The sequence below is a fragment of the Loxodonta africana genome, chromosome 11 (assembly GCF_030014295.1).
Source record: "Loxodonta africana isolate mLoxAfr1 chromosome 11, mLoxAfr1.hap2, whole genome shotgun sequence".
NCBI lineage: Eukaryota > Metazoa > Chordata > Mammalia > Proboscidea > Elephantidae > Loxodonta > Loxodonta africana.
In genome coordinates this window covers 48,007,793-48,020,089 of record NC_087352.1, presented here as the reverse complement: position 1 = coordinate 48,020,089, position 12,297 = coordinate 48,007,793, and the positions used below count along the sequence as shown (strand labels likewise).

At 42.1% G+C, this 12,297-nt stretch overlaps 1 protein-coding gene and 1 pseudogene across 1 annotated transcript in view; one reads left to right on the top strand and one right to left on the bottom strand.

Moving 5' to 3' along the window:
- Positions 1-12,297, bottom strand: part of CCBE1 (collagen and calcium binding EGF domains 1) — a 263,440-nt gene that overhangs the window by 61,520 nt on the left and 189,623 nt on the right. The window lies entirely within an intron of this gene.
- On the top strand, positions 2,602-6,165 carry LOC135232727 (tigger transposable element-derived protein 1-like; annotated as a pseudogene).

Sequence of the window (12,297 nt, the reverse complement as noted above, 5' to 3'; positions counted from 1 at the left end):
GTTCCTCCAGTCTCTGTCAGATCAATAAATCCGGTCTTTTTTGGTAAATTTGAATTTTTTTTTTTTTTTGTAAATTTGAATTTTGTTCTACATTTTTCTCCCACTCTCTTTGGAACCCTCCATGTGATCCCTATTAGGGTGTTTGGTGGTGGTAGCCAGGCAGCAACTAGTTCTTTTGAGCTCAGGCTGGTGGAGGCTGTGGTTCACGTGGACCATTAGTCCTTTGGACGAGTATTTTCCTCGTGTCTTTGGTTTCCTTCATTCTACTTTGCTCCAAAAGTGAAGATGTATTTTAGATGGCCACTCGCAAGCTTTTAAGGCCCCAGACGCTACTCACCAAAGTAGGATATAGAACATTTTCTTTATGAACTATGTTATGCCAATCGACCTAGATGTCCCCAGAGACTAGCCCTTAGCTCTAGTAACTCGGTCCCTCGAAGTATATGGATGTGTCTAGGAAGTTTCTGTGACCTTGCTTTGGTCAAGTTGTGCTGAGTGCCCCTATATTGTGTGTTGTCTTTCCCTTTGCCAAAGTTAACACTTGTCTACTATTTAGTTAGTGGTTTCTCCTCCCCAACCCTCCCCTCTCTTGTAACAATCAAAGATTGCTTTTTTCTGTGTGTAAACCTTGAGTTTTATGATAGTGGTCTTATATAATATTTGCCCTTTTGTGATTGACTTATTTCACTCAGCATAATGTCCTCCAGGTTCATCCATGTTGTGAGATGTTTTGCAGATTGATCATTGTTCTTTATTGATGCATAGTATTCTATTGTGTGTATGTACTCTTTTTGCAATTAAAACAAAAACAGTTCCTTAGAGTAGTAACTGCTTCCTGGACAATAATTTATAGTTTTGGGCTCTATGATAAAACGTACCTCTACAGAGAATATCTTATGGGTCATGGGAGGACACAGACATTTCTACAACTGTACATGACACAATCTATCTCCTCTGGTTGACCATGACCTCCTTGAAGACAGAGTTTGAGTCTTAGTTATCCTGAGCACCTCACCTAGTGTCTGAAACATCACATATGCCCAACAAATTTTTGTTGAACTGTATAGAATTCTTTTTTGGGGAAGAACCTATCCAAGATGCTATTTACAAGAATAAGGGTTATGGCTTTATCCTCTCTCTCTCTTTCTCCCTTGTGTTTTATCTTTTCTGGCCTCCTGTGGGCTCTTGCTTTCCCTTTCTTTCTCCTTTTCTGTATTACATGGTACAGAAGGAATTAAAGACTGGCAGGAGTAATGAATAGACTCAAAATAGTGCCTGGCACATAGTGTAACCTTAGTAATGTTTCTTGCATGAAACAATGACAAATCAATCGCCTGTACCATCTTCTGCCTCATGGAATTGAAAGTATTCAACTTATCTGGAGCAGATAATATGCTCTCTCCTGCTTATGATGAAGAACAGAGAGACTCAGGCAGTCCAGACTCGTTCAAGACTACTCAGGGATGGAGCTGAACCAGAACCCAGGGGCCTGCTTGAACTCTGCCACCCTTCCCAGGCTAAGATGTTTTTCCTGGACATTCACTTTGTATCTCTGCTGAGTGGTATAATGTCAGCCTCTGTGTTTAGGAGGCATGTCTGAATCAAAACCATTAATAAGTAAAAAATGTGGAGATGTTGTATGGTATCATTATGAACAACTGTTTTGAAATCACGCAGACCTGAGTTTGAAACCCGATTCCACCACTTATCCATTTCCTGAATTGATGTAAGTTATACAGAAACTTACATCTGTTTCTTCTGAAAAATGGCATCAACACTAAATGAGATGTATAAAGCACTTGGTATAGTACCTGCTGTATTAAAAACAAACTAACCCGTTGCTGTTGAGTAGATTTCGACCAATAGTGACCCTACAGGACACAGCAAAACTGCCCCACAGGGTTTCCAAGGCTGTAAATCTCTACAGCCAACTGTCTTTCTCCTGCAGAGTGGCTGGTAGGTTCGAAAAGTTGACCTTCTGGTTAGCAGCAGAGCACCTAACCATTGTGCCAGCAGGGCTTCTTTAGGGATACAGGACTGTTGTATTGTTTGTAACACAGTACTAGATAACAATGTCTTATTAACCAGACCTTCTAATTACCTTGAACCACAGATGCCAATCACTTCCTAAGGAAAATTTCCCAGACTGTAGCTTCTCCTAATTGGGAGTCTGGATAGTCATACTTTGTACCAGGCAACAACACTCCTCCCTCTCTAGGTGAGAAGACTGGGAGGGGACCTGCACCAAGGGCAGCCATCTAACTACCTCTCCCAGGGCAAACAATGAGGTGGATCAATCACACACTCTTGTCCAAGGCTCTAACAAACACCCAGTGAATACAGGAGTTAGCCTCGGTAGCTATAGCTGAGGCTCCACTGCTTGAGAAAAGCTCTAAGAGACCATAATGAGCTGAAACCTGAGTGAAGGAAGGAAACTGGGCATTGGGTGAGATACCTGAAAGAGGCAGAAACTCCAAGTGAGATACAAGTGAGGAGTCACACCTGTCCTCTTCTGACAGCTTCTCAGTTCTAACCCCATGTATCTTAGCAACCACCTCCATTTTTCTTGAGACTCAAGAGGTGTTTCTGTTCTTTCCAACCATGATCTTGTCTTTACCAGATATTCTGGTAACATATGAAAGATCCAATTTGGGGGAATCATTGTATAAAAGGCTTTTGATTTGGGGGTTAATCACAGGCTTTTCAGATTGCTGTGTTTTATTTAAAAAAAGCAAATGAATTTCTCTGTTTCATGAACAGAAGCCACTCAAGTATCAGCGTCTTTATTAGCTTGTAGATACAGCCCTTGTCATAGTGAGAACTGGACTCTGTCCATAACACTTGGCATTAGTGAATCATTTACTGGTAACCTCAAGAAAGAGCTGGAGCCCAAGTATAAACAACAAAAACCCCCAGCTATACCAGGCAGAGGAAAGCGAGTGGAAGAGTGAGAAAATATGTTTCACATACACAAACATGCTTTACATGACATGGAATTTCAAGTGTCTTTGGCAACTTTAGTGCATAATTCACTGGCGGTGCCTTGGTGTTTTCTGTCTTCTGTTTGGCTTTCCCTGGGGTCCTTTCCATACTCCTGGCCAAAAGGAATTCTTCTGTGGGTTCCATTAGAGAAAAGTGATAGGACTGATAAATAGATGCATTTCTCTCTCATCCCACTGACCACTCCCTGCTGTTATATTATTAACAGTCTCCCCTCCCCTACATCTTTGAAATGCTTTCTAATCTAGTCTCCTGATGTACCCTAAGGCCAAGTGGCTCTCAGAAGTTGGAGAGAGCAATTTTTCTTCCCTATCCCAAGTATGGCACTTAAGATAAAACGTAAATAGTTAGTGCCATGAGATTAAGTGATATATGTAGCCCTGAACACTTTCCATAGTGGCTTTAGTATCATGGGCTCATACATCCCAGGTACTGCTATTAAGGTCTACTGTCAGAGGATTCCTTTCATTTAATTCTAGAGGACAGTCAAGCAATTGTCCATGAGAGGAAATGGGCACAATAAAAAGGCACCACTATTTTAGGGCACCTAACTGTAGAAAGGATGGTTTTCAACTAAGAGGAGTAACTTCTGGTGAACTTTCAGGCACTGTAATAAAGAACCCTAGATTTTGTAGTGGTAGTGCTGTGTTTGTGGTGCGAGAAGGGAGGTGGGGGCTGCTTTCTGAAGTCTAATATGTGATACCAGGTAAGCAACTATCTTCTTTATGTAGAACAGTGGCATGCTGGACCTAAGAGCCACTGAAACATTTTGAGATGTCCCTAAGGACTGAAATGTATTTACAGGCATACCTCGTTTTATTGTGCTTCACTTTATTGCACTTTGCAGATAATCGTGTTTTTTACAAATTGAAGGTTTGTGGCAACGCTGTGTTGAGCAAGTCTACCACTGCCACTTTTCCACCAGCATGTGCTCACTTCGTGTCCCTGTGTCACATTTCCGTAATTCTCACAATGTTCAAACTTCATTATTATTATATCTGTTAAGATGATCTGTGATCAGTGATCTTTGACACTACTATTGCAGTTGTTTTGGGGTGTCACAAACCATACCCATAAAAGATAGTGAACTTAATCAAAAAATTTTGTATGTGTGCTTACTGCTCCTCTGACAAAGCCAGTCCCCCACCTCTCTCCCTCTCCTTTGGTCCCCTATTGCCTGAGACATGACAATATTGAAATTACACCAATTAATAACCTGACAGTGGCCTCTAAGTGTTCAGATGAAAGGAAGAGTCACATGTCTCTCACTTGAAATCAAAAGCTAGAAATGATTAAGTTTACTGAGGAAGGCATGTCAAAAGCCAAGACAGGCCAAAAGCTAGGCCTCTTGCACCAAACAGCCAAGTTGTGAACACAAAGGAGAAGTTCCTGAAGAAAATTAAAAGTGCTATTCCACCAGTAGATGCACGAACAAGAAAGTGTAACAGCCTTATTGCTGACATGGAGAACGTTTTAGTGGTCTGGATAGAAGACCAAACCATCCACAATATTCCCTTAAACCAAAGTCTAATCCACAGCAAGGCCCTAAATCTCTTCAATTCTATGAAGGCTGAGCGAGGTGAGGAAGCTGCAGAAGAAAAGTCTGAAGCTAGCAAAGGATGGTTCATGAGGTTTAAGGAAAGAAGCCATTTCCATAACATAAAAGTGATATAAAATTACAAAGTGAAGCAGCAAATGCTGATGTAGCAGCTGCCGCAAGTTACCCGGAAGATCTAGCTGAGATAATTGATGAAGGTGGTTACGTTAAACGACCGATTTTGAATGAAGACAAAACAGCCTTATATTGGAAGAGGGTGTCATCTAGGACTTTCACAGCCAGAGAGGAAAAGTCAGTGGCTGGCTTCAAAGCTTCAAAGGACAGGCTGACTCTCTTGTTAGGGGCTAATGCAGCTGGTGACTTTAAGTTGAAGCCAATGCTCCTTTACCATTCTGAAAATCCTAGGGCTAATGCTAAAGGATTATGCTAAATCTACTCTGCCTGTGCTCTATAAATGGAACAAAGCCTTGATGATAGCACACCTTTTTACAATATGGTTTACCGAGTATTTTAAGCCCACCGTTGAGACCTACTGCTCAGACAAAAAGATTCCTTTCAAAATATCACTGCTCATTGACAAGGCACCTGGTCACCCAAGAGCTCTGATGGAGATGTACAAGAAGATTAATGTTTTCATGCCTGCTGACGCAACATCCATTCTGTAGCCCATGGCTCAAGGAGTAATTTCAAATTTCAAGTCTTATTATTTAAGAAATACATTAAGCTGCCATAAATAGTGATTCCTCTGATGGGTTTGGGCAAAGTAAATTGAAAACCTTCTGGAAACGATTCACATTTCTAGAGGCCATTAAGAATATCCATGATTCATGGGAGAAGGTTAAAATATCAACATTAACAGGAGTTTTGGAAGAAGTTGATTCCAACCCTCATGGATGAATTTGAGGGGTTCAAAACTTCAGTGGAGGAGGTAACTGCAGATGTTTTGGGAATAGCAAGAGAACTAGAATTAGCAGCAGAGCCTGGAGAGATGTGTATCTGCAATCTCATGATAAAACTTTAATGCATGAAGAGTTGCTTCTTACGGATGAGCAAAAAAGTGGTTTCTTGAGAAGGAATTTACTCCTGGTAAGGAAACTCTGGTGGCGTAGTGGTTAAGTGCTACGGCTGCTAACCAAAAGGCTGGCAGTTTGAATCCACCAGGCACTCCTTGGAAACTCTATAGGGAAGTTCTACTCTGTCCTATAGGGTTGCTATGAATCGGAATCGACTCAACGGCAACGGGTTTTTTTTTTTTTTTTGAAGATGCTGTGAACCTTGTTGAAATGACAATGAAGGACTTAGAATATTACATAAACCTAGTTGATAAAACAGCAGCAGGGTTTGAGAGGGTTGACTCCAATTTTGAAAGAAGTTCTACTGTTGGTAAAATGCTATCAAACATCATTTCACAGTATAGAGAAATCTTTCATGAAAGGAAGAGTCAATTGGTGCAGCAAACTTCATTGTTGTCTTATTTTCAGAAATTGCCACAGCCACCCCAACCTTCAGTAACCACCACCCTGATCAGTCAGCAACTACCAACATTGAGGCAAGAGTCTCCACCAGCAAAAAGATGATGACTTGCTGAAGGCTCAGATGATGGTTAGCATTTTTTTAGCAATATTTTTAAATTAATGTATGTACTTTTTTTGGGGGGGGGAACCCTGGTGGCATAGTGGTTAAGTGCTACGGCTGCAAACCAAAGTTCAAATCTGCCAGGCGCTCCTTGGAAACTCTATGGGGCAGTTCTATTCTGTTCTATAGGGTCGCTATGAGTCAAAATCGACTCAACGGCACTGGGTTTAGACATTTTTTTTTTTTAGACATAATGGTACTGCACACTTAATAGACTACAGTAAAGTGTAAAAATAATTTCTATATGTACTAGGAATCCAAAAAATTTGTGACTTGCTTTATTGCAATATTTGCTTTATTGCAGTGGTCTGGAACTGAACCTGCAATATCTCCCAGGTATGCCTGTATGTGAGTGGCAAAGGAGAGGGCGACGATGGTGGGAGTCCAGGTATGTAGACATGAACGGTCTTCCAAAGAAGTCAGAGTTTCCCTAGAGATCTTCTTTTTGGGATAGCCTCTTCGCAGGGATTAGAGCTCTGGGGGCTTTGGACAACTATGGAGAAGGCTATCAAGGGTAAATATTATGGAATCAGGGTCTGCTTCTCCTAGATGGCCCTATTCTACAAGGTAGGGCACAGCCTTCCAGCAGGGGTTGCCCTGAGTCAAGAGATAACTCTCAGAAGAGTGAAGCAAGATTCTCCAGAGGATCACCTTAATCACCACAGGTCCAAGGATACCCATCAGTAATGGGTAGAGTATGGTCCCACTGCTCAGTTGGGTTGATGGGCTAGACCCACAGCAGAATGCTGATGGTGCCGCTTGGGACCATGCACTGGGGTGTCTCCTTCCCTCTCTACTCTCTGGGATAACCCCTCTCCTTCCATCCACTGCGGCACCTCTCCTTCTACCCGTGGCTCTAGATGGAGCACTGGACCAATGGTTACCAAACTGGGGCAGAAAGGTAGGTAAAGCGAGCTTATCCTTCCTAAGACACATACCAGGATTGTGGGCAGTTAACAAAACTGAATGAGTCACCAGGTAGAATGTAAGGGAGTTGAACTGCTATGAAAACCTGCTGAGTTGTAGAGAAGAAAACCCCTCAAGTCTTCACCTGTTGAATTGAGTGTGAGTGGGCCTCCCCCACTTGACCTCAAATACAGCTAACCTACTCTTCAAGGTTCAGCTCAAGTTCTTCCTCCTTGAAGCCCTCCCTGAATTCCTATCCATCAAAAAAAGATTTTGACCCCTCTGAGCTTCTGTGTTCTCACTGTCTGTGCCACTCTTATTATATTTAGGAAAAAGTAAAACCAGGGGCTCTTAATCCTGGCTGCATGCTAGAAACCACTAAGGAATTGTTAAAAAAAAAAAAAAAATTTGATAAGAAAATACTCATGCCTAGGCCCAAGCTCAGAACAATGAAATCTGAATCTCTGGGGCCAGATTCTCAGCATTTTAAAAAGCAGCCAGGTTTAAAAACCAGGGCTATAATGCCTTGAAAAAAAGACTTTAATTCATCTTTAATGGCCTTTAAAAAATTTATTTTTGTTTTTGTTGCTGAGAATATACATAGAACATACACCAATTCGACAATTTCTACGTGTACAATTCAGGGACATTGATTACATTCTTCAAGTTGTGCAACCATTCTCACCCTCCTTTTCCAAATTGTTCTCCCCTATTAACAAAAATTCGCCGCCCCCTAAGTTTCCTATCTAAACTTTCCAGTTGCTATTGTCAGCTGGATCTCATATCGATGGTTCTTTAAAAGAGCACTATGCTCAAATGCCTTGAAATCTGAACATGAATTTTTCTCCCACCTTGCTGGTGAGTTTCTCAACCATGAGGCCCCTGCCTTGGTTAGCACTGGGCCCATGGCCTTGCATATACAATGAAACCTGTGAGAGCAGGAACTCAGTGGAAATGCCTTGTTTTTTTGGGTTCTGCAAGTTTGCTGCCTTTGACAGGGTGCAGCCTTACCACTTTTCTATCGCTTGTTTTAGTGGAAAATATTTGAGTTTTCCTTCTCTGACAAGTTTCCACCTTATACAGGCTCTGGGTTTTGTACATTTTAGTGCAGCAAAAAAATAAACATTGGCTGAGTGCCTGCATCTCCCCCTCAATATCTACACAATCCTTTTGGGGGGATGTGGGAAAAAATTTTGCTTTTTTTCCCTAAGGTAAGAGTCACATGTGTGTCATCCTCCAATTTGGGCTAGCCGAGAACACGATTTCCAGAAACACTCATTTCTCCGTTTGCCTCCCAAAGGAGGAACAGGCTATGTTGTTGGTTATCTCCTGCTTTCAATTAAGGAGCCTCCGGCCAGATTCCTTTGTGCTCCTCTGAGGCCGGGACCTTGTAAATGGCACACTTTCAATTATTTATCTAAACAAAGGTGAGCCAGAGGGCAGCGCTCAACACTCGCCTGGTGAACTTGAGCCCAACTCCCAGTCCTTGGAATTCTCAAGCTTACATGACTTGGCTTTGTGGATCCAATTTCCTCAAAAAAAAAAAAAGTGCACACAGATATGAAGCCATAAATTCCACTTCAGAAATGAGAGGCGTGCCAGAGCGGAGCTGTAAGAGCGTCACCGTGCTTGGCGGCTGGAGGAGGAGGTCTTGTTGCTAGGTCACTTAAACCCAAGTCATAACTCACTGGCAAGGAGGGAGACCCACTGACTCCTTCCAGTTTTGCACTGTCTCTCCCATCAAAGGGCGCAGAACATTCTAGATCACGAATGAATAATAACTCCTCTTTTTAAGGGACCCACAAAGAGCAATCTGTGAATATAAGTCGAGGAAGGCTGTCTGTCACACACAAAGGCTGTGGGCTTGTTGTCAGAAAGACAACTGTTCTGGACTGTTTTTCTTCTTTGTGGGGATGAGTTTGTGCCTCTTCCCTCTAAAGACCAGGCTGTGGTGTGCACAGGACACAGACTGCTGTGATATGGGTACAGTTGGTGGCCATAACTCATCATATGGAAACCAAGCACCCTTCACTCACCATAAATGGTCAGCCACAGTGAAAGAGTAATTTGGAGAAGTGAAACCAGCTGGAAGTCAGGATATCTAGGCCTGAAACTAGCAGCACTTGGAACAAGAGCTAGATTTATCAAGTGCATATTAGGGGTCTAATCACCCTGATGGGTGCTCCAGCCTATACTAATACTATCATGGAGCACCGTGGTACTCTACACTATAAAAAAAAATGTATAGATTATCCTTATTTCATAGATAGGAAACTGAGGTTAAGAGTGGTGAGGCAATTTGCCCAGGTCACACAACTAGCAAGAGACAAAGCCTGGGTTCCTCATCAGGCCGTTATACAGCCTTCCTCATCCCAGGGCTATTATTTGGAAATGTTTCTGGGATCCACCTCTCTTCTCCAACCCTGCTGCCAACTATTTATTTCAGACTTTCAGAATCTCTCACTCTCACCATTTTTATGGTCTCTTAATTCATCTACCTGCCTCTCTTCTTGCCCCCCGCTCCCAATCAAGTGCAAATATTTAAAAAAAAAAAATCTATTTTATTACCCTATATAGTATCATCTCCTGGCTTCCCACTGCCTACAAGTCAAGTTTAAATCCTTTGCAAAGCACAAGGGACCCTACTCTACTTTTGAAGTCTTTTTTCAGTACTCCCCACTGTGATCCAGGCATCCTGAAGGTCTAAATATTCCTGGGAGTGCCCTGATCTTCACACTTTACTCTCTACCCGAGGGCCCAAGTCAGAGCACCCCTCTGTAAAACACTGTGCTCTCCTTTAGCTCCTGTGTATTCACATGTTGTCTTTTCACCCAGAGGTTGAGCTCCTGGAGGGCAAGGGGCTTGTACTGCTCTCCTTTATGGTTCCCCTGGTATCTGGCAGACCAAACCAAAAACCAAACCCATTGCCATCAAGTTGATTACAACTCACCTTGACCCTACAGGATAGAGTAGAACTGCCTAATAGGGTTTCCAAGGCTGTTATCTTTAAGGATGTAGACTGCCACATTGTTTTCCCGCAGCAGAACAGCTGGTGGTTTCGAATCCCCATCCTTTTATTTAGAAGCCAAATGTTTAATCATTGCATCACCAGAGCTCCTTATATGGCAGACAGTGAGTACTAAATAAATGTTAGATAGCTGACTAACTTCTTGACAGAATGAATAGAACTTCAACGTTGGAAAAGAAAAAGTTACCCAAGATCCCTGAGTTTTTGACGGTTGAATGTATCTCGGGATTTCAGTGTAATCAGTCCAAATTCTCACACTATACTGTCATAGTTTTACTCATTTCTGGAATAACCACATGAAATTAGATTTAAAAAATTAAGATCTAGCTAAATGCATGTGGTCTCTTCATTTTAGTCTAGATTTATCCCACTCAAAAGTAGTTTCCTCAGTAAATGTTAGCTATTAGTGTTAGTTGTAGTATCTGATCCCTTAATGTCTTTCTTTTTCTTTCTCAGCCCAAGAGAAATATTCTTGATTAGCTGAGGATTCTAGTTGACCATTACTGTCTTCACTTGTTTAAATGAAGAGCTTGTACCTGGATTAAGTTGACCAGTAAATTAAACTGTGCATTTTGTTTTATATATACTTCAGAAGTACTAGACAGCTGCGTTTTACCTCTTGCACATTAGGGCCAGGTAGCCTCTGTGGCAAATACCCTCAAATGGTAACATGGTGGAGTTGAGGATGTGCTCTTGCCTCCCCCACTTGAACTGGAGCTTCACCTCTGCCCACACTTCAAGGTGTATCTCAACGTCCTCTTCCTCTCTGAGGCCTTCCCTGGCTCTCCAAGCCAAGCAGGAAGTGACCACATCTCCCCTGAGCTCCTATAGCCCTTACTCTCTGTACCACTTGGTCCCTATGAAGGTTGCATGTGGGAATTCACAGTGGAATAGACACTGCTGTGGAAAGAAAACACCTGGACTGTCTTCCCTACGACCGTGGATGTTGGACTCATCTCTCTGGCCTCAGTTTCCTCATTGCAAAATAAGGGAATCAGACTAGATGGGTCAGATAACCTCTAAACTTCCTTTCAACTCTAAGAGCTTATGAAAAATGTCAGCTGTCTTGATAATATTTAAAGCTCCCTTTTAGAGGGGTGGTGGAAACCCTGGTGGCGTAGTGGTTAAGTGCTATGGCTGCTAACCAAAGGGCTGGCAGTTCGAATCTGCCAGGCACCCCTTGGAAACTCTATGGGGCAGTTCTACTCTGTCCTACAGAGTTGCTATGAGTCGGAATCGACTCGACAGCACTGGGTTTGGTTTTTGATAGAGAGGTGGTAAGGTGCCTTGACCCTTGGTAAGCACAATGGTTAAGTGCTTGGCTGCTAAGTAAAAGGTTGGTGGCTCAAACTCACCCAGTGGCTCCATGAAAGAAACACCTGGTGATCTGATTCCATAAAGACTACAGCCAAGAAAACCCTCTGCAGCAGTTCTACTGTGTCACATGGGGTCACTACAAGTTGTTAAGAGCTCAGTTGCTAACCAAAAAGTCAAAAGCTGGAATCCACCAGCCGCTCCTCGGAAACCCTATGGGCCAGTTCTACTGTGTCCTATATAGTTGCTATGAGTTGGAATTGACTTGATGGCTATGGGTTTTTTTTTTTTTTTGCACCTAACAACAACAACACAGTGTGGTGGTAGGCAAATTGGGCCATACTCAAACTATTAAGAGCTGAAGACAATGATTTGGATGTTTTGTTCTTCTTCATTTTACACATTCACAATCTACCTATTTACACCTGGCAGCATCCTCAAACTAAGCAGAAAGCCAACAGATGGCTCAGAGTGACAAGAGTTACTAGAATTTGGGCCTGATGCCGTAGGTTGTATTAACTGTGCTGCAAAGTGTTTATCATGATAGAGTTGGGTTATCACAATCGTATACCAACACACAGATACGGAAATACACACACAGAAAAACTACTTATGTATTCCTTTGTTATAATCAACTAGTGGGAATTCAAGACATGATGCTTTAGATTAGCTGAATGTATCTCTCTCAAAATTTGAAAAATCAATGTGTAAATTTGATTCTTCTTATGAGGAGTTTTAAACTGTAAGCAATTTGGCACGAGAAAGTGAAGCCTGGAGAGCCGGCATTTTTTCTTACTAAATTACACAATTCATATCTTTTAAAATGATTTATAAAGACATGTTAAAATGTGAACAA